The sequence below is a fragment of the Nansenia antarctica genome, assembly GCF_963989245.1.
Source record: "Nansenia antarctica genome assembly, chromosome: 8".
Taxonomy (NCBI): Eukaryota; Metazoa; Chordata; class Actinopteri; order Argentiniformes; family Microstomatidae; genus Nansenia; species Nansenia antarctica.
The window spans coordinates 5,124,634-5,146,637 of record NC_137678.1 but is presented as its reverse complement, the minus strand read 5'-3'; the positions used below and the strand labels follow the sequence as shown (position 1 = coordinate 5,146,637).

Here is a 22,004-nt window from a genome sequence, read left to right as displayed (position 1 = left end):
ATCAATGAAAATATGCTCGCAAAATACCTGTACATATCTCATACCTGTACATACCTGTACATATGTCATACCTGTACATACCTGTACATATCTCATACCTGTACATATGTCATACCTGTACATACCTGTACATATCTCATACCTGTACATATGTCATACCTGTACATACCTGTACATATCTCATACCTGTACATACCTGTACATATCTCATACCTGTACATACCTGTACATATCTCATACCTGTACATACCTGTACATATCTCATACCTGTTGGCTTCCACCAGCATGTCGTCCTCTATGCGTGCCTGGTCCTGGGGCGTGGTCTCAGCGTGGCCTCCTGTCTCCAGCAGGTAGTTACGGATGAAATGCAGCTGAACACAGAGGTGAGGAGAGATTTAACCAAACAACACAAAAAACACTTCATTTAGACAACAATTCCCCACCCCCTTGTACCAATAGGGCAGTTACTAACTGTGCAATTGTATTACAGTAGTCGATTAGGTTATTCAAATGCATGCACATGCACAACCTTCCCACTAGGTGGCATGATATGGTGATGAAACATTCCACCACTGAAGGACACCATGCAGACTATCTGTAGTAACCCTGCAGTTAGTAAAAGAGTTCGCTACAGCCACACACCAGATATCATTGAACAAGGAAATAATCTACCAGAGCGTGTTAGTTTAGATCACTATCATCTGATTGTGATAACAGTGAGTTCGTGAAATCATTACAAAGTCATACTTTGTCATGAACAATCATGATTTAGAGCACTATGCAACATGACATGGCCTCCGCTGCTCACACACCTCAGGTTGGGAATATTTACCCCTTTCTGTCCTTTTGTGGTTAGCTTCTTTCATTTCCTGGTCTGCCTCCCCTCCCACAATGCATGCAGTTCAGCTGGTTTTATTTCACATTTGTTTTAGTTTTTTGATGATTCTGAAATGAAGTAAAAGGTAAAGCAAGTGATGTTTACAGTGGTTCACAGCTCATCCATCGCTGCTAAAGCATTCAAAGTCATTGATCACCTACGCCAGGGGCGGCGCTAGGGGGTGGCTACTGGGGCTCAAGCCCCGGATGTTTTTTGAAAAGCCCCGAATGTTTTACTTAAAAAAAAATAAAATAAAAAAAAAACTCTCGTGAGTAACGTGCAGTACCGGAGTCCAACAGAGAGGCAGCAGCTGCGCGACATTAGCCTGCATACTGCGTAGCCTACCCTGCCCTGAAGAAGAAGTGATCTCAATCAGTGCCTGACTTGCAAAATTGTAAGGATGGATATCCCAAAGTTGTTTTCAACAAAACAAGCGCCAAGAACTGTTGCAGCAGCCGTATCAGCAGCTGACAACAATGACATCACCAGCAGTGATGACATAGATGATGTTTCAGGTTTGTGAATCTTATTAGAAAGGTGACTGACTCACTGACACTACTTTTCCGGTTTGCTAATGCTAGCTGGCTATCATAACATAACGTTATGTTATAATGAAAATGAAACATAGCAAGGTACTGTTACGGTACATGGTAAGAAATCAAACAAAGGATAATACTTGTACAAATAAAGTGAATAACAGGCTGATAGTCTTTGATATCTGCACTCTGGTTGACTGACTAACAAGTGAAAAAGAATGATGTAACGTTAATGTTACAGCTAGTAAACATGGAGTAACCACATTAAGTATGCCCTTATGGTAGTATGTATGTATACAGAACATGACTCAAATCTATCCTAAGATGTAACGCTAACTAACTAAGTTTGTTTAATGTCCCAGGGGGGATTTGATTTCACAGTACTATACACAGGCCAACAATACATGTAATATATCGTCATATAACACAGGACAAGACTCTAAATACAATATAAGTGGTGAGCACAGAGTCTGCCCTGATATACATACTGTAACATAACTAGCCTCAGCCCATCAATTATGTAATTCTATACAAATATAAATGATGGTGACTGACAGGGGGAGCTACGTGTGCTGACCTCCCTTTGTGCCCAGAACCACCACAATTAGTTTGCTTCATTAAAGGGTGTGAATGTATATGTGTTCTCCAGTGCCTTTTGTCCGCTTTAAGGTGGTGGTAAGTTGAAGGTTGAAGGCAAAATTTTCCGGCGCGCTCGCCGCGCACATTATATTCTCCCTCTGGGCTAAGCCCCGGATCTCCTACGATCCTAAATCCGCCCCTGACCTACGCCTAAATGATTGGAATAGATCTTTGCCAGGAATCCATCAATTATCATAAACCCATTTCAATTGCAACAAATATGACATTCAGAAGCAATTGAAAAAAAACAACCATTAACGGCGTGTATGTTTTCTCTTCAATGTATGCGTGTGTGTGTGTGCTGTTCCCAGTCGGCCAACGATCGCTGGGGCTCGGCGTTCCTCTCTTGGCTCTTCTGTCAGAGGTGGAGGAGGAACACCCCGCGGGCGCGTTATGTACACCTGGCCCAGGAGCTGCAGGAGGACCCCGACTGGCCCCCCAGACCCACCACCATCACCTACGCCAGCCTTACCCCCCACCACCACCACGCCGCGGTCATGTGACAAGAAGAAGATCGCACCCCAGGGCCTCTCTAAGCACATGCTCATGATGGCCTCGTCACATCCACTACCCAGTCTGCTGTGAACCTTGTGAACTACTGTACGGATTATTGGACCCAACCGCCCCAAGCCCAATGTGCCAAACCAACCACCTCACAGGACTAAAACATTAACCATGACTTGCAATTCAACACCAGCATGAATACTTGACAAGTCTGTCTCCTGGACCAAAACTGCACTGTAACAATGGAATCACATAGAACCCCCCAGCACCACTGAGACCTGTCCCTATGTGGGCTGGCCACTCACTCTACGTTTTGCTGTCTGAGCCATAGTGAACAGAGTCAGAGAAGATAGTGCCATTACCTAGTGGGCAATGTCGAGGGCTTCCACTCATGACTGGTTGATCCCTTTATATTCATCTTGACAAAGACTAAGAACAATGAAATCTTCCACTAACAGTTTCTCGCCTGTCTTGATTGCTGCTGTAACGTGTGCCAATGTCAAGAGAGAAAGGGTGTGTTACTGTAACAGGACCTTATTGAGAAATAGAGAAACTAATCTCTTATTAAAGGATCTTAGCTCAATGCTGTTTGTACTTGAGTATTGACTCAACCCTAATTACCTCCATTTTAGCCTGATATTGAACCAGAACATAGCTATGTTTGAGTTGTAACTGTATTTAATGGATTTGTGTTTGTAGATCAAATAAAGCCCTGACTGTTTCCACCCCACCCTCTGACGTTGGCCATGGCCATAATATGTTATGATATGGGACGGGTGGCTCATAGTTTCAGCCACGCACTTTTAATTTGTACAACTGATTAAAGTTAAGCACTTTGTTTCTGTCCCATTACTTTGACAACTTTGAGTTGTTGGTTCTTAGAAGTGGAGGACATCTAATCTAATGTGTATCTTGTTAAGCAATGTTGGGGTGTGTTTCTCATAGAGAAAGAAGCCAAAACATTTGATTGAACTTAATGCTTGACCATAAACAGGAAGTAGACAAGAGACACAAACATAAGGGCAGGGTCAGGGGTCAGGGATACACTTCCTGATGCCAATCATCACTGATAAACCAAGCAAAAACACGTCCTTGTTTACTTTTATCAATGCATGGTAATGACATGATTAGAGGATGGTAATAAGTCCCCCTCTCCCCCAATACCCACATCGGAACAATAGATTTACCATCCAAGGCAAACATCTGAATGTCAGACATAGCCTAACCTTAACCCTAACCCTTGAGAGAATCAAACTAAACTGTGTATTGCACATTGCAGTTTTTTGGGCGGAATTATTAATGTAAATTTGGGGTCGCAAGACAAAACATGTTGGGAACCTCTGCTCTATAGTAATGCAGATTATTCTATTTAGCAGCCTCCACAACCCCCAAGATTCATACTGTAGGCTACACAGACCTGGACACTGAACTGAAGTGAAATAGTAGAAGTTCCCCAGGCCAGCACCCTATCCCCGTCTCTGTCTCCACCTCCAGGTACTTCCTGTCCTCAGACTCCTGCTGTTTACACTCAATGCTGTGCAGCATGTTACAGTACCACAGGAGGGCGCTTATCGCAAAGGAATATAACTGCTAAATTAACTTTACATTTGCTTGGATTTTGGGTCAACATAAAACGCATTTACTGACGGTCAAGAAGTGCATGAGTGGTAGCTGAAACCTTACTTGAGGGTAAACTAAAATAAACGTTTTGTGGAAAAATCAAGCAGATACCTATGTCAGCATCATCAGCTACAAGGAAACCCGAAATATTAACCCAGGATGACTTGTGCTAGCAAAATAGAATAGAAAAGGAAACTCAAGTTACACTTTTTATTTAGTTTTTCTAAAATTAAGCACTTTATTTGAAGATGCACATTTTTCAAAAGCTCTCTTATGTTGATTAATTGAATACCCCTGTTATAGGGTCTCTGATTTGCCTAGGAATGTCCTTTTCAGGGTCTGATCACATGACAGCTCCACTAGCTGAATCTCATAATTGCTTGTTGGCAAGATGACACTTTCAGTACTTGTCTACTGTCCTATAGTTACAGTACATGTGTCTACTGTCCTATAGTTACAGTACTTGTGTCTACTGTCCTATAGTTACAGTACTTGTGTCTAGGAGAGTGTCTGGTGTCTGGTAGAGGTGGAGACTAGAGGAGTGTCTGGTAGAGGTGGAGACTAGAGGAGTGTCTGGTGTCTGGTAGAGGTGGAGACTAGAGGAGTGTCTGGTAGAGGTGGAGACTAGAGGAGTGTCTGGTAGAGGTGGAGACTAGGGGAGTGTCTGGTGTCTGGTAGAGGTGGAGACTAGAGGAGTGTCTGGTGTCTGGTAGAGGTGGAGACTAGAGGAGTGTCTGGTGTCTGGTAGAGGTGGAGACTAGAGGAGTGTCTGGTGTCTGGTAGAGGTGGAGACTAGAGGAGTGTCTGGTGTCTGGTAGAGGTGGAGACTAGAGGAGTGTCTGGTGTCTGGTAGAGGTGGAGACTAGAGGAGTGTCTGGTGTCTGGTAGAGGTGGAGACTAGAGGAGTGTCTGGTAGAGGTGGAGACTAGAGGAGTGTCTGGTGTCTGGTAGAGGTGGAGACTAGAGGAGTGTCTGGTGTCTGGTAGAGGTGGAGACTAGGGGAGTGTCTGGTGTCTGGTAGAGGTGGAGACTAGAGGAGTGTCTGGTAGAGGTGGAGACTAGAGGAGTGTCTGGTGTCTGGTAGAGGTGGAGACTAGAGGAGTGTCTGGTGTCTGGTAGAGGTGGAGACTAGAGGAGTGTCTGGTAGAGGTGGAGACTAGAGGAGTGTCTGGTGTCTGGTAGAGGTGGAGACTAGGGGAGTGTCTGGTGTCTGGTAGAGGTGGAGACTAGAGGAGTGTCTGGTGTCTGGTAGAGGTGGAGACTAGAGGAGTGTCTGGTGTCTGGTAGAGGTGGAGACTAGGGGAGTGTCTGGTGTCTGGTAGAGGTGGAGACTAGAGGAGTGTCTGGTGTCTGGTAGAGGTGGAGACTAGAGGAGTGTTTGGTGTCTGGTAGAGGTGGAGACTAGAGGAGTGTCTGGTGTCTGGTAGAGGTGGAGACTAGAGGAGTGTCTGGTGTCTGGTAGAGGTGGAGACTAGAGGAGTGTCTGGTGTCTGGTAGAGGTGGAGACTAGAGGAGTGTCTGGTGTCTGGTAGAGGTGGAGACTAGAGGAGTGTCTGGTGTCTGGTAGAGGTGGAGACTAGAGGAGTGTCTGGTAGAGGTGGAGACTAGAGGAGTGTCTGGTAGAGGTGGAGACTAGAGGAGTGTCTGGTGTCTGGTAGAGGTGGAGACTAGAGGAGTGTCTGGTAGAGGTGGAGACTAGGGGAGTGTCTGGTGTCTGGTAGAGGTGGAGACTAGGGGAGTGTCTGGTGTCTGGTAGAGGTGGAGACTAGGGGAGTGTCTGGTGTCTGGTAGAGGTGGAGACTAGAGGAGTGTCTGGTGTCTGGTAGAGGTGGAGACTAGGGGAGTGTCTGGTGTCTGGTAGAGGTGGAGACTAGGGGAGTGTCTGGTGTCTGGTAGAGGTGGAGACTAGGGGAGTGTCTGGTGTCTGGTAGAGGTGGAGACTAGAGGAGTGTCTGGTGTCTGGTAGAGGTGGAGACTAGAGGAGTGTCTGGTAGAGGTGGAGACTAGAGGAGTGTCTGGTGTATGGTAGAGGTGGAGACTAGAGGAGTGTCTGGTGTCTGGTAGAGGTGGAGACTAGAGGAGTGTCTGGTGTCTGGTAGAGGTGGAGACTAGAGGAGTGTCTGGTAGAGGTGGAGACTAGGGGAGTGTCTGGTGTCTGGTAGAGGTGGAGACTAGAGGAGTGTCTGGTGTCTGGTAGAGGTGGAGACTAGAGGAGTGTCTGGTGTCTGGTAGAGGTGGAGACTAGAGGAGTGTCTGGTGTCTGGTAGAGGTGGAGACTAGAGGAGTGTCTGGTGTCTGGTAGAGGTGGAGACTAGAGGAGTGTCTGGTAGAGGTGGAGACTAGAGGAGTGTCTGGTGTCTGGTAGAGGTGGAGACTAGAGGAGTGTCTGGTAGAGGTGGAGACTAGAGGAGTGTCTGGTGTCTGGTAGAGGTGGAGACTAGAGGAGTGTCTGGTGTCTGGTAGAGGTGGAGACTAGAGGAGTGTCTGGTAGAGGTGGAGACTAGAGGAGTGTCTGGTGTCTGGTAGAGGTGGAGACTAGGGGAGTGTCTGGTGTCTGGTAGAGGTGGAGACTAGAGGAGTGTCTGGTGTCTGGTAGAGGTGGAGACTAGAGGAGTGTCTGGTAGAGGTGGAGACTAGGGGAGTGCCTGGTGTCTGGTAGAGGTGGAGACTAGAGGAGTGTCTGGTAGAGGTGGAGACTAGAGGAGTGTCTGGTGTCTGGTAGAGGTGGAGACTAGAGGAGTGTCTGGTGTCTGGTAGAGGTGGAGACTAGAGGAGTGTCTGGTGTCTGGTAGAGGTGGAGACTAGGGGAGTGTCTGGTGTCTGGTAGAGGTGGAGACTAGGGGAGTGTCTGGTGTCTGGTAGAGGTGGAGACTAGGGGAGTGTCTGGTGTCTGGTAGAGGTGGAGACTAGGGGAGTGTCTGGTGTCTGGTAGAGGTGGAGACTAGGGGAGTGTCTGGTGTCTGGTAGAGGTGGAGACTAGAGGAGTGTCTGGTGTCTGGTAGAGGTGGAGACTAGAGGAGTGTCTGGTGTCTGGTAGAGGTGGAGACTAGAGGAGTGTCTGGTGTCTGGTAGAGGTGGAGACTAGGGGAGTGTCTGGTAGAGGTGGAGACTAGAGGAGTGTCTGGTAGAGGTGGAGACTAGGGGAGTGTCTGGTGTCTGGTAGAGGTGGAGACTAGGGGATCCAAGGGGATTTATAAATTGGTGGAGAACAACAATAATGCATGGAAGTATGGACGGCAAGGATGTGAGATATATTCTAAACACTTTATTACCTAACATTAGAATGGATACAATAATAGCAAAATGTGATACGCTAAATGAGAACCACGATAATGCCGGAGAAGGTAACACACCCTCGGAACGTTACGTGTGGCTTACTAAAGATCATAAGATTGAACACATTGAACAAATTACTGAATTCCTTAAAGATCATGCAAGCCAAGAACGTGATATATCAAAGATTCTTCAATGTAAACGCCGACCTGATGAAACATTGTCTGAATTCGCTAGTAGGTTTCAGAAAGCATGGAAGGAGGATGCAAAACTAGACATACAGGAAGGAGAAGATAATTTCTTTACAAGCATGATTTTGAATAACATGGATGACGAATCCAAACAGACAATAACTATCTCAACACCTGGGGTATACTCACTAACACCGGCAAATGTATTAAAGAAAATCAGAGAGTTAGAGGCTGTGGGATTATTTAAAGTTAAAAACAAAACAAAAGACACTGAATTGCCACAACTACCACAAATTGACGTTACGCCACCCACACCACAAGTAGGAGGTAACCAATTTAGATCACCTCAACTCAGACAGTATAGTCCATTTATACCAAGATCAGGAAACAATTCGGAACAGTATAAACAAAGACAAAATGGGGAAAGTTATGGTAATAGAGTAGAAAAGAGTTATGGTAATAGGGGGACATTTAATGGAAATAATCGGAGAGGGGAAAGAACAAACAACTGCTTCTATTGTAAAGGATTCGGACATTGGATACAAGATTGTAGAGTAAAACAAAGGGATGAACAGCAAAAAGGTAACTGGTACTCACCACGGGCTAATTATAGACAACAAGAACATGAAAGACCACAAACGGAGTCATATAAACAACCACGAGGTGAAACGCCCACACATTTGTTATGGAAGAAATGACAATTTCAGCCTACAGACATGATCAAATATATAGTTAGTACACCACAATTCCACATAACCAATAAACCTTCAGAAATACAAGAGATAGCGTTAAAAATAAATGGTAAAAGAATTACATTTTTGATAGATTCAGGAGCAACAGTATCATGTCTAAGGCGAAACGATTTGAAATGTCAATTAACAAACAAAACGATAAGAACTATTGGAATAAGTGGGACAATGCAAGATGATCCAGTATCCATACCTTTACAGGTTGACTTAGATGACATCAAAATACAACATCCATTTTTGATAAGTGCAACGACACCCATGCCATTGATGGGCAGGGATTTGCTATGCAAGATAAACGCAACAATTTATTGTACACCAGATGGAATTGAAATGGCTATACCACCACATAGAGTTCACCAAATGTTTGCAGAAAACGTTATGACAACACACACGGCTCGGACTATTCTATCCAAAATTCATTTTGTAAAGCAATTACTTATGATACAGGGAATTCAGAAGTTGGCCCGTTGCAGCGCAGCCGCAGCAGCTACGGTATTACACTTCAAAAGTCTTAGCGAACCATTCTCTGACAAAGTAATTAAGACAGAAGAAATGACAGAAATACCTCAGAACTTTTTCGTATCACCATTAGGACTCTTATTAATATGGAAAAACATAAAAGGACATATTGAACCCTTTGTATGTGCATTAAGGAATAACTTTAACGATGTATCTGATTTGATAAAGTCATTTAAAGAACATATTAACTTACCACCAGATAATGAGGAACAGAACAATAATTGTATTATTTGGTCTTATGGAAAAACTCCCACGCATTTCTTCATAAAGAATTTGAATAACACAGTGATGCCTGAGATATGGTGTGATAATAAAGATTACAAAATATCTCTACTACCACCTTGTATATTACACAAAGTACCGTCAAAATTATGGGCATTACATGCTAATCATGTGGGTCTCTTGAACATTGAACCCTATAAAGCTATGATTAATCCTGATAAATATCCAGTGTATATTAAACAATACCCCCTTTCTAAGGAAAAGGAGGAAGGCATTAAGCCAGTAATTGAAAGCTTATTAGAACAAGGTGTCATTGCAAAGCAGAGTTCACCAAATAACACTCCTATTAATCCCATTTTAAAACCAGGCACTAACAAATATCGGTTTACACAGGACCTGAGGAAGGTCAATGAAGCCATAATTCCTCTGGCCCCAGTGGTACCTGACACCAATTCTATCTTGACAGCACTGCCAGCAGACTCGAAATGGTACACAGTAGTGGATTTATCATCCGCATACTTTTCAATGGAATGGAATGGAATGGAATGGACTTTATTTGTCATTGCTTCAGTACAGGTACCAAACAACGAAATTTAGGAGGGGTGGCTCCCCTGGTGTTAAGAAAGGGAAAAAAAAAAAAACTTTTTAGAAAAAGCATAAAATCACAAGAAGGTAGGGAGCTGGTTTACATCAATAAAGGCTATGTACACAATCCACTGTACTATACTGCACAGATAGTCAACTAGGGTTGTCATATTGCACAAAAGTATTTTTTCACGTTATTTTAAAGTGTCACGGTTTGCAGGTTTGAAATGTACATGTTTGTGCCTCAGCACTAGCTGCCATACAATCCGTCCGGACTGTCCTGGGCCCAGAACTTAGGCCTTTTCTGTGTTCAGGGCCTTGACGGCCCAGTGGTAGAAGCAGTTCTTCAGTCTGTTTGTCTTAGCGGCCGGGGTCCTGTACCTCCTGTTCGAGGGCAGCCTGACAAAGTGTACGTGCCCAGGGTGGGTCGGGTCCCTGGAGATCTTGGAGGCCCTCCTGAGACAGCGTGTGTTGTACAGCTCCTCCAGAGAGGGGAGGGGGGCGCCGGTGATCTTCTGTGCTGTTCTCACGACTCTCTGTAGCGCGTTTCTCTCCGCTGTTGTGCAGCTGTGGAACCAGTTGCAGATGCCGTAGGTGAGGATGCTCTCCACTGCGCCGTGGTAGAAGGCCACCAGTATCTCCTGCTTGTTGTGTTCTTTCCTGAGGCATCTCAGGGTGTATAGCCGCTGTTGTGCCCTCTTGATGGTGCCTTTTGTGTTGTCCTTCCAGGCCAGGTCATCCCGCATGTGATGTCCCAGGAATCGGAGGGTTGAGACTCTCTCCACGCTCTCTCCGTCGATGAGCAGGGGCTGGATCTCTGACTTTTTCCTCCTGAAGTCTACGATGAATTCCTGGGTCTTAGACTTGTTTAGCAGCAGGTTGTTAACCTTGCACAGCTTGCTCAGTTGCTCTACCTCATCCCTGTACGCCGCCTCGTCCCCCCCCGAGATACATCCCACCACGGTGGTGTCGTCTGCAAACTTTACGATGTAGTTGCTGGGGTGGACGGGGGTGAAGTCGTGGGTGTAGAGGTTGTAGAGGATGGGGCTTAGCACGCAGCCCTGGGGGGACCCAGTGCTGAGGCTGAGGGCTGTGGAGGTGTGGGGGCCCACCCGCACCCTCTGGGGGCGGTCGGTCAGGAAGTCCTTGATCCACGCACATATAGAGTGTGATAGACCCAGGTCTAGTAGTTTGGTCACTAGCCTGTCTGGAAGGATGGTGTTGAAGGCGGAGCTGAAGTCCACGAAGAGCAGTCTCGCGTAGCTGTTTCCCCTCTCCAGGTGGGATAGAGTGGCGTGGAGAGTCGTCGCTATGGCGTCCTCTGTGGACCTGTGGGCTCTTTAGGCGAACTGGTATGGATCCAGGTTGGGCGGGAGGCGTGTGAGTATGTGGGCCCGGACTAGTTTCTCGAAGCACTTCATGATGATTGGTGTGAGTGCCACCGGGCGGTAGTCGTTTAGGCAGCTCACCGTGCTTTTCTTCGGGACTGGGATGATAGTTGAGGTTTTCAGGCAGGGTGGGACGGTGGCCTGGGACAGGGACTGGTTAAAGATGTTGGTGAAAACCCCGGCCAGCTGGTCGGCGCAGTCTCTCAGCACCCGTCCCAGGACGCCATCCGGCCCCGAGGCTTTCCTGGGGTCCACCGCCTTCAGTACGCGTCTCACCTCATGCTCTGTGAGGGTGAGGCTGCTGAGAGCTGGAGAGAGTGGTGTTTGTGTTGCGGTTACCTCCGTTCGCCCCTCGTCGAACCGGGCGTAGAAGGTGTTCAGCTTTCCCGCCAGCAGGGGGTCATCCTCTGCGGCTGTGAGCCTGTTGGCTCTGAAGTTTGTCATCTGCTGAACCCCCTGCCACATCCGCCTGGAGTCGTTGCTCAGGAGGCATTCCTCAATCTTCTCTCTGTGCTCTGCCTTGCCTTACCTGTACACAAAGACACACAAGGATTATTTGCATTCACATTTTTATCACAACAATACATTTGGCTTCGTCTACCTATGGGACTTATTGATAGTAGCGTCATTTATAGCAGAGCTGTAAATCAACACTTGTCGCATTTGACATTGCCATGTAACTCAGCACTTCTGACTTACGTTGACGACCTGTTAATAGCAGCAACTGACAGACAAGGATGCATTGAGGACTCAATCGTACTTCTGAAGCACCTGGCTGAGGGAGGGCACAGAGCTTCGCTATCAAAACTGCAATTTTGCATGGAATCTGTCAATTATTTGGGATATGTACAGAAAAATGGCTGCCGCTTCCTATCACCTGACAGAGTCAAGGCGATCAAAGACATGGAGAAACCACGGACTAAGACTGAGTTACTTTCCTTCCTGGGATTGGTAAATTACTGCAGGAACTGGCTAGCTGAATATGCTATTTATGATGCTGTGCTGCGAAAGGCCACATTAAAGACAGCGCCTAACACCATTCTATGGGATGAGGACAAGAAACAAGCTTTCAGGCATATCAAATTCCTTCTATGTCACAGTCCCGCTCTAGGACTGCCGGATTATAACCTGATCTTCCACCTGTACACTGCAGATGATGGCGACGTGGTATCGGCAGTGCTAGCGCAATTACATGGCGATTCAATGAGACCAGTGGCATATTTCAGCAAAACCCTACCACAAATTGTTAAGGGGATGTCCAATTGCCTCCGAGCTGTAGCAGCCGCGGCAATTATGGTAGACAAATCACAAGTCATTGTTTTAGCCCACCCTATGACGTTACATACATCACATACGGTTAATACAATACTACGGAATATTACAACACAACACATGACGAGCCAAAGACGAAGTAATTACGAACACATTTTGACTGGCACGCATAATCTTACGATTTCGACCACAACACACACGAACCCTGCATTGCATTTGAAAACATTACTACATGGAGATTCACAAGTCCAAAGTGAAAAGGATAGTGAACATGACTGTATGGAATTGATTAATGCAACGAGCAGTGTAAGAGCTGACTTACAGCAGACGATACTTGAACATAATGACATGATTTTGTATTGTGACGGCAGTGCAATGAGACCTGACGACAAAACAACTTTAGCTGCATATGCAATAGTTGACGACAACGGTCATTGCATTGAGGCATACAGACTACCAGTTTCATCAGCACAAGCAGCTGAATTGATAGCACTAACAAGAGCATGTAAATATGCTAAAGATAAAGATGTATCCGTGTTTACCGATTCAAAATACGCATTTTCAGTTGCACATGATTTTAGCAAAATCTGGGAAAACAGAGGTTTCATCACTACTGCAGGAAAGCCAATACAACATGCTATGTTAGTAAAGGAACTGCTGGAAGCATTGATGCTTCCAGAACGAATTGCCATAGTTAAGTGCAAAGGCCATTCCAGAGAAAATTCAGAGGTGGCGATAGGAAACAACTAAATATGCCCAAGATGCAGCATTAAATGGATCGCCCGCACCATGGTTGGAACACGCGACCATGGCAGTGTTAACCACAGACCCACCGTTCACTATTGATGCATTGTTATCGTTTCAAGATCAAGCAGATCAATCAGAAATTATATTGTGGGAAAGGAAAGGATGCATCAGAGATGACATAGGCTTATGGAAATGTACGGATGAACGAATAGCCTTACCAAAAATAGCATATGAAGCACTCATATCGTTCATACATGGCCCAACACACATAGGGTATAAAGGAGTGACAGAATACATATCAAAGTTGTTTTTTACAATTGGTATTGAAAAACAAGTAAGACATTTCATTCATAAATGTTTAGTTTGTGCGAGATGTAATCCAAACATTAACCCTGCTAAATGACAACATTTACCTAAGCCAGAAGGACCATGGCAACAATTGCAAATTGATTTCTCTCATATGCCAAAATGTAGAGGTTTTTCATATCTATTGGTAATTGTTGACAGATTTTCAAAATGGACAGAAGCGTTTGCAACAAAGAAAGAAAATGCGCAAACAGTTGTAAAATGCTTAATGAGCATTATAAACATTATACCTCGGTTCGGAATCCCCACAGGGATCGACTCGGATAACGGGACACCGTTCACATCTAGGGTTACCAAACTGTTGGCAGCAGCACTAGGGATAAAATGGACATTCCACATACCTTACAACCCACAGAGTTCCGGCCAAGTCGAAAGAACCAACAGAACTATAAAAGATAAATTAATGAAATTGCACCAAGCAAGACAGGTAAATTGGATAGAGGGTCTTCCAATAGCACTCATGTCAATTCGAGCTATACCAAACGCATGCACTGGCCTGTCACCTCATGAAGTTTTAATGGCACGACCTTTTCCCCTAGGTGCATTGATGAAGGAGACAGCGGCTATCGACATAACACAATTGCAAGAATTGCAACAGAATTATGTTAAACACTTGTGCCACTTTGTATGTAGATATTCCCAACAGGTGACTGATTCGTTGCCCTCACCAGGTGAAAAGCCGATTCACGATTTTCAAGCAGGAGACTACGTCCTGGTAAAAAGTCTCAAACCGGTAACATTGGGAGGTGAACCGAGATACGGCCCACCTACCCAAATATTATTGATCACCCGAACGGCGGTTAAGGTAACAAACCAGCCGCAATGGATACATGCTTCTAGGCTGAAAGCAGCCCCCCCCTTAGCACTCCCAAATTAGATTAACTGAGTGACGGGGAGGAGATAGAATGACTGACACACACACACACACACACACACACACACACACACACAAAAAGGAACATTTAATATATGATCAAGAACATTTGTGACAAGTATCTCTGCTATGATGATCTCTCTTTCTGAAATGTTGTATGTTAAGATCACAGAACCAGAAGACAAGGGACACCAACCAAAAAATGAAACAAAAGACCAACACAATCAGAGCCACGTTATGGACTGTGGGACTGGCCGCGATGTTTACGGTCATATATACATCTATACACATGTGTATTAACAAACAAGAGACGAGAGTGAATGACAAAACTAATGATAAGCTCATGCGCATGAAACGTAACATACAAAGGATTGAACCCGTGATTGACATTGGCACTTTGGACAACACACCTATGACTGAGGACGAAATGCACTGTTTCTGGTACCCACTCAGGACCTCAGGTAGAAAACCGTTCTACATTGATAATGTGACATTCATCGCTCTAAATGAGGGATCGGTAAATGTCGATGTGAAATTCAGGTCCCCAGAGGGAGAGAATCTTCACATATTACCATTATCACTCCCAGCAATGGGCGCATCGACCCCTACCAATGAGTTTTGCAACACATTGTGGAAAAAATTACTACCTGATTTCCCGGTACAGAGAGACTTAGAGGCATTTGATAATTTGCCGACCGTACGCACGACTGCTAGACAACAACAACGACCTTTAACTTGTGTGGACCCTATTAAAAGCCACCAGACGCTGCACGACGTGGGGATCACCCTAAGGTGCCCTGACAAGCGGATATTCTTAGATGTCAACAAACCATGGCCTGCCACAGACTATATCATTTGGATGTGTGGAGAAAATGTCTACACTTATCTGCCCAGTTTCTGGCATGGTCGATGTGCACCTTATTGGTCTGACAACATTGATTATGACAAAACCAGCAAAATGGGACTAGGACAAGACCAACGTGACAATTTCAAACATGACACACCAGACGAAAAACGAGTGATTGATTATAATGAAGTTGGCCTGAAGCAAGAAGACACTCAACCATTTGCATCTAACCTGTGGTATAAAACAATGACAAGCAAAGTTAGGAAACTAACACCAAACGCATGTTACGCATGCTCTATGTTTCCTCAATCAACAACAGAATTATTTCCATCTTATGCAGTGCCACTCACTGATGATAAGGGGTTATCTACACTATGTGTCCTAGCATACCACTACTGCAAGTACATCCAGCCACTACAGGACAATATTACACTGGCGCAACCGCTAGACCCATTGTCCAACCCAACAGTATATACATAGGTAAGACGACTAAAATGTCTGTCATGGAACGAGGTCAAGTGAACAAAGTGATTTCATACATAATTCATTCTAACATATCTGTACGACAGGATAATGGCGTTGATACAGACTACACACAGGCAAACTCCTACACCACTTTGGATTACTTCCCATCACTAACTGGATGTCACACACTATTTAGGAACAGCATCCTTAATGTACCCAGTGATTTGGCCACTAAACCAACAAAAATATCTGCTACGGTTAATGACTCAGCCGTATTTGATGTATGTGTAATGGGACAGCCTACCGAGGACACCGGAGCCACGGATGTCGGCTATTTATATCCCACAAAATGCAAACACTTTTTCGACTACCGCCTCAACACAGTAAAGATATCTAAGATTGGCACGGTAGCGATTCCAGGTTTCCTTTGGTGTTGTGGAAACCAGATTTGGACAAACCTACCACCATCGTTTCGTGGAATCTGTGGAATGTGCATGCTGAATGACCTGGTGTATTTAGTTGAACCCATAGAATACGAAGACAATGACTTGACACCACGCAATAGCAGTAGACGACAGAAAAGGCAGAGTAATGAGGTAGATGGCTACATACACTTGAAAAACACTGACCCAAAAGAGTTGTCCGATAAGTATTACAAGCTACCTGAAGAGTCTAGAATCTTCACACATGCACAACTAGTGTTCAAGTCCATATTTTGGAATACCGAGTTACAGTATGCCAACCATTACTTGATAGCATTAACCCGTCATGACCTTTCCCAAGTGGCCAATGCGACTCTAATGGGATTTCAAGCTTTAAGCAGCGAAATTGCTACCATAAGACAATTCACCATTGACAACCGCATTGCCCTAGATTCGATTACAGCCGCACAAGGAGGAGTATGCGCAATTGTAGGATCAGACACCTGTTGCACATATTTACCCTCAATGTCAGAAGGTTTGGGTAACTTGTCCAATGCTATTAGGAACATCAAAAGGATTCAACAAGGGATAGTGAGAACTAACAGAGAGGCCAGAGAAGGAGGGGGATATGGAGCAGAAGTGTTCAATTACCTTGCAAAATTCTTCAATGGTAACACAACACTGACATGGATTATGGGACTCCTAACACCAGTGATAATAATCATGATGATTATTATTGTGATCATGGGATGCTGTTTTCCGATTTTCCGAACACTCATTATGCGATCCATGAATGTCACAACTAACATGCCAATGATTGCAACCAGAGACATTCATGTGAACTTTGCACAAAGGAGACAGAGCCCTACATCAAGCTCTGATACCTCATCAACAGAAGGAGAAAGGGAGAAAGGAGAGCGAAAGTGAAATTATGGTGTGAATGAAATAATTTCTACTATGAGTCTCTCAATAACACAGCAACAAGAGAAAAGGACAACCAAGGCTAAAAGCAGACGACCATGAAGAATCGTCATTCTATCATCTCAGATAGTACCTCATTGCAACCAGGAAACGCATGAGGTCCCTCTGTTGAAGATCGACAAGAATCAAGATAACGAAACAACCTCCAGTTTGTTAAACATGCATAATTGTAAACAAATCATGGAAGACATAGTCAATTTGATGTGAATTATAATCTCAAGTAACGCACGGAATGAATAGAATTAAAAATATAACTGTTATATGCAAGTTGAGTGCTTAGACATAGTAATAAGAGCCTATTTGGATATTTTCTCCTTCAAACATCAAAAGGTTTTTATCCAAAGAAGGCAATTATTAACTAGAGTAGGTTAACCATGGACGAACTTTTACTCACCTTTAAGTAATTGAGAGATGAGACGTTTGATCGGCCATTGAGGCATGACTGGGGGCTCACATTTGTCTATGGGAAGAGATCATTTAATGATGTCCCCGGGAGGGGAATGTGAGGTTTCAGCCATGTGACAGTAAGAAATATTAATCATATAATTAAAAATAATTTCCCAGATTAGAGGAAAAAAAAGAGTGGATTGTTATGATGTGTTTTTCAAGTGTGCATAGATAAATTGTAGACACTACGCATGAAATCATTAGTAAACATAATTAAGCTATAATGTTGTTAAACTGCCAGCCAGTCTATCCCTATGTGTCATGGACCTTGTTGACTAGTCGGGCCAGTGAAGAGACTGGGTCAAGGGGTCAGTATATTTAGGGACCGACAGGAATCGGGTGACTGGGTTGCCATGACGACCAACCCGTTATGGGATAAAGGGGAGGCGAACGGAAATCTCATGTTATTAAGTTGACAGCAGAATAATGATTGACACTGTACAGCTGATAGCTAGATCAGCAATAATTTGTACTATAAGAATTGTGTACTGGAGTGAGAAGCCACTCACACTTGGAGCATGAATGATGTGGGCCCTGATCAGCTGAAATAAATGATATCTTCAAACTGTCCCATCTGAGCCGACCTTGGTGATTTCAATTGATTCATTCTGGGGAGAAACCATCATCATATCAAGCATAGACCGTTAGTTAACCCTAACCCTACTACAGCATAGACCGTTAGTTAACCCTAACCCTACTACAGCATAGACCATTAGTTAACCCTACTACAGCATAGACCGTTAGTTAACCCTAACCCTACTACAGCATAGACCGTTAGTTAACCCTAACCCTACTACAGCATAGACCGTTAGTTAACCCTAACCCTACTACAGCATAGACCGTTAGTTAACCCTAACCCTACTACAGCATAGACCGTTAGTTAACCCTAACCCTACTACAGCATAGACCGTTAGTTAACCCTAACCCTACAGCATAGACTGTTAGTTAACCCTAACCCTACTACAGCATAGACCGTTAGTTAACCCTAACCCTACTACAGCATAGACCGTTAGTTAACCCTAACCCTACTACAGCATAGACCGTTAGTTAACCCTAACCCTACTACAGCATAGACCGTTAGTTAACCATAACCCTACTACAGCATAGACCGTTAGTTAACCCTAACCCTACTAGAGCATAGACCGTTAGTTAACCCTAACCCTACAGCATAGACCGTTAGTTAACCCTAACCCTACAGCATAGACCGTTAGTTAACCCTAACCCTACTACAGCATAGACCGTTAGTTAACCCTAACCCTACTACAGCATAGACCGTTAGTTAACCCTAACCCTACAGCATAGACCGTTAGTTAACCCTAACCCTACTACAGCATAGACCGTTAGTTAACCCTATCCCTACAGCATAGACCGTTAGTTAACCCTAACCCTACTACAGCATAGACCGTTAGTTAATCCTAACCCTACAGCATAGACCGTTAGTTAACCCTAACCCTACTACAGCATAGACCGTTAGTTAACCCTAACCCTACAGCATAGACCGTTAGTTAACCCTAACCCTACAGCATAGACCATTAGTTAACCCTAACCCTACTACAGCATAGACCGTTAGTTAACCCTAACCCTACTAGAGCATAGACCGTTAGTTAACCCTAACCCTACAGCATAGACCGTTAGTTAACCCTAACCCTACAGCATAGACCGTTAGTTAACCCTAACCCTACTACAGCATAGACCGTTAGTTAACCCTAACCGTATTACCCACCACCCCGAGTTAATTTGATTCATAGATTAATACAATATCTCTAATAAAATCAAATAATAATAGACCATTCTTACCTTTAACAATGACCAACACGTCCTCTCCTCCTGACATTAGTTTGTGCAAAGTCCTTCACTATGTAACATAGTCAGTTCATGAAGCTTCATCTCGCCATCACTACAGATGTAGTTGCTGCTGTAATGTTTGCCCTCTGTCATAGTTGTAAACGTAATAATCACTTGTAAGGTCTTCAGCTTCAGCACGGTGTGTGTTTACTGACTCCGCCCTCTTAGATCGACTTCTCGTTCCTTGGTATCGCGGGAATAGACCACGTCGTCGTCTTCTTCTTCTTTTGGTTTTAACGGCAGCGTGCGTCCTTGATGCTGCATTACTGCCCTCTGCTGGAGGCAGTTACCTCCTACAATGTCCGTTCTGTCATATGTGTCCCACCATTAATATATCCATCCTTTTAAAAAAACTTTTTTTCTTTGAATGATAATAATATATCATATTATACTATAGAATGATCATAGAATGATCAAAATGATTTTTTTTAAATAATAAAGTGATATATAGTATATTACTATGTTCTTTTTTTTAAACGTTATTTATTTTTTCCTTAGAATGATAATATATCATATTATACTATAGAATGATCATAGGGTTGATCACAGGGTTGATGATCACAGGGTTTTCCAACCCTGTACCAGTGGTAAATGAGTCCACAACCCCCTTCCTCTCATGGTAAATTGCTTCCATGTTCTAAGAATGTTGCATACATCCTAAATATTCCATTTGATGTCATAATGCACTCAAGCAGACATTATACATTGCAGTTAATGGAAGTTCTAGATTGCACAGCAAAATTCTAGAATGATTTGCAGAAATATTTTACTCCTGAAAATTAGTGTCTACCTTTATGGCGCTTTTCCATCAGCGGCCCGGATCGCTTCGGGTCGGGTCGCTTCGGCACGCTTCGGCCCGCTTTTGAACAGTTCTGGTTTTCCACTATACACAACAGACCAGGAACGAGTAGGAGGAGTAGGCGATAGTAGGCGGAGTTACGCGTCATAAAAGCGCGCCATGGTGGTGACGTATATTTTCACGAGACACAACACAGCCACAACAACAGCGACATGGAGGAACTTGAAGCTATTGTATGCCTTTCCCTCGGCATGTGGTATATTATTAACCGTGGTTTTTTGGAGAGAAAGAGAAAGAGAGAGAGGAAGCTATGTACACATAATAAAGTCATGTTTTTTGAACCCTTAAAACCACTGCCTTCACTTGTCTGCTTTATGAACTGTAATATCATTGTGTGCCGTGTTATTCACGGACAAACACGGTGCCCTTTGCAGGTTAATAACTGTGATCTACCGTGGGTTAGGATAACAATTCAAATGTCCGGATAGGGGAGAGGACAGGGAATCCAAAACCATTTGAATGGTGTCAATACGACACTGTTATCACAGTTGACACAGCGCGGAGCGAATTCCCTGTTAGAAATTGTCACTCCCCCCACTGATATCCTCCATGACGTGCTGCTGCTTAGAGCAGCGGTGAACTCCCGGTTCAGTTTAAGGTTAAAAGCATAACTTCTCGGGGTGTCAGCGCGGTGGTTAAGGGCTCAAAATGACCGTATACCGATGGTGAAGTTAGCAAAGGAGTATTGTGTTTCTACCACATTCACAGCCGGTGTTATTCACGGGCAAAGACGGTGCATAATAGCGATTTTTGTGTTATGCTTGTTGTAAATAAAAGTTCTATGATGCATTGAAATGACATTAAACTAAGATAATACGATGGTCAGCATAATTTTTCGAATCTTTATTAATAAGCTATTACAGAAACTGTAGTGACATTTTCCAAGAGCGAATGTGGTATTTAAAGATGGCGGTTAGCGAAGAAATCTATGAACATGGGATGACGATTTCCATTGACCAATCAACGGTGTGCAGCGTCACACGTCACACGCAGCCTGGCAAAAAGGTTCCGGGTCTAAATTTGGTTCCTGGTTAAGAAGGGTAGCTAAAGAAGCGACCCGAACCGAGCCGAGGCGACCCGGGCGACAAATGGAAAAGCGCCAAAGAAGCAGGCCAGCCCGGGGCTTTAGTCTACCTGACGCCAGAGGTCAAATCTGAAGTGGTTCCACGTCTAAAAATGAAGTTTACAACTTTACAGTCTATAGAAGCACTGTAGAAAGTTTCATGCTTTAGTCATAAAATGCACAATTGTTATGCCTATCAGCCTCACTACAAATGCAACTTACAGAGAAGCCACCCTTCTCTGCCCTCTCCCGCTCACTTGGCTTAATTCAGCCGCTATAATTGAGCCACTATCTCAGGGCGTAAATACAAAGCTCATTCTCAAGTATATTTGGTATTTATAGACTTTAGTACGTACGCAATTTTATTTTGCCTGTCTGTGTGCGGCTCTTTAATCCATTCATTAAAAGTGTGTGGCTCGCTCGCTGTGTCTCAATAGCCGTCGTTTTGGTTTAGCAATTCATGGCACACGCCATACCTGCAAAAAAAAAAATCCCCTGAAAATTGTATCTGAAACACGTGTTGTCATGTTGGTGATTTTATCCACAACGGTAACTCAACATCCTCCCGGCTCCATCTCACCCCCCCAGCCAGGCGCTGTAGTGGAGCGCAGGGTTGCCAGACGGGATTGACAATTTCAGTCTAAAAGCTGCCGAATCCACCCGTCCAGAGTGACCAAAAGTAGCCCAATCTGCTAACACTGGAGCGGGACATC

At 44.3% G+C, this 22,004-nt stretch overlaps 1 protein-coding gene across 1 annotated transcript in view; it reads right to left on the bottom strand.

Annotated features, from left to right (window-relative positions):
• The window catches only part of LOC308163774 (rho-associated protein kinase 2-like), a gene marked incomplete at both ends in the record, with an annotated part of 345,346 nt that overhangs the window by 238,186 nt on the left and 85,156 nt on the right, over positions 1 to 22,004 (bottom strand). The window lies entirely within an intron of this gene.